General features: G+C 40.8%; 1 protein-coding gene across 1 annotated transcript in view; it reads right to left on the reverse strand.

The window, feature by feature from the left end:
• Nucleotides 1-1,631, reverse strand: part of LOC101847382 (basement membrane-specific heparan sulfate proteoglycan core protein) — a gene marked incomplete at its 5' end in the record, with an annotated part of 125,383 nt that overhangs the window by 120,166 nt on the left and 3,586 nt on the right.

Below are 1,631 nucleotides of genomic sequence, written 5' to 3' on the forward strand. Positions count from 1 at the left end.
GTGTGTGTATGTGTGTGTGTGTGTGTGTGTATGTGTGTGTTTGTGTAGGCCTAATATATGTAGGCCATAGGCCTATGTATGTGTGTGTAGGCCTATGGAAAGGGATGGGGATGTGGGGTTGTCTTTCCTAGTGAAGAAAAGTGTGCCTTGAGAGCAGGCATGTTAAAAAAAAGACACCATAAAAGATCCCGTAATTTTGTACATTTTGTAACAACACTCGAAGCCAAATTGAAAATTAAAACTCTCTTTTGAATAATGTGAGCATCCCGGTGCGATCTAGTCAAGCACTATGGAGTTAGTTAAGGACAGCACAGGTCAACATTGCCCTGCCATGAAAAGTACGTAAATATATATTTTATATATATATATATAAAGCAGAGATACAGGAGGGCCCAGGTTACCTATACATGTATAATAATATGTACATGGGAGCGAGAAAGCAGTACAGATGTTTGCAGTACGACCTCGATTCCCCCACTAGGAATGTTTAAGTGGCAAGATGAAAGGACAAGCAGGAGAAAGAACAAGCTCTTGAGTCAAGCCACATTCCAACTATCAGATCATTTTCTTTCTATAAAAAATAAATAATGGGTGTTTCTAGGCTCCTAAAGATAAGAGATAATAGAAATTAAGGAGGTGCGGGCTTTGATTTTGTCTGCAAAGACCAACTCTGGCTGAAAAGGATACTACATCCAAACAGAAACTTCATCTGTCTGTCCGTTTAAGTTGCTCTGCAAATTGTTGTTTTTTGTGTGTGTATTTTAAAGTCACATACAGCCTAGGGAGGGCGACTACTAACCAAAGTTTCAGGTACATAGTTTACAATAATTAGATTATGTACATGGTAGGTCTACTCTAACTTAGTACGTCCTGTTAATTTAAAAAACAGCCATTGTCCACTTCTGCCACTTTTAAGAGTCTGAAACTTTCGTTCCACCCACGTACCTACATGTCGTATTTTCAAGTGGAGCATTAAATAGACCTAATACCTGTCTCTGACTGAGCTACCCCCCCCCCCAAAAAAAAAAAAACAAAAAAAAACAAAAACACGATTTTAAAAAAAATGGCCAAATCGCCCATTACTTGATGCAAGAGGGGCTAAGTAAACAGAAAACCAAAGGGTTACTTAATTTACAGAAGATAGAGACAGTGTAATTTAAATGTTAGAAGCCCATTACATCTATACGTAGAAGGATTTCAGCGACGGTCCAGTGTTAGGACCAGTTAGGGAAACGGCTGAAACATTGAAATAACATTTTATAACTTTTTGGACCGGAATGAGAGAGAGAGAGAGAGAGAGAGAGAGAGAGAGACAGAGAGACAGAGAGAGAGAAAGAGGGGGAGGGGAGGGGGTTGTATATGAGTGCAAGTGCGTGCGTGTGCGTGTGTGTGGTTTGGGAGGGGGGGGGGTACAAAACAATTAAATTACTCTCAACAAGTAGTCCTATTCAGACATAGGAAAACCTTGGGACTTTCTGTAAGTGTTAAGTAATCCTCGCTCAAGGTCAGAACTGTACTGCAGAAACCACCACCTTCCTTTTTATGCTCGTTTGGCCTGGCTTTTATTCACGTTTGAAGGTCCCAGAAACTGGTTTCTACATACCTGGGCCGCTGGGATGAGGGGGGAGGGG

Source organism: Aplysia californica, unplaced genomic scaffold (genome assembly GCF_000002075.1).
Source record: "Aplysia californica isolate F4 #8 unplaced genomic scaffold, AplCal3.0 scaffold00912, whole genome shotgun sequence".
NCBI lineage: Eukaryota > Metazoa > Mollusca > Gastropoda > Aplysiida > Aplysiidae > Aplysia > Aplysia californica.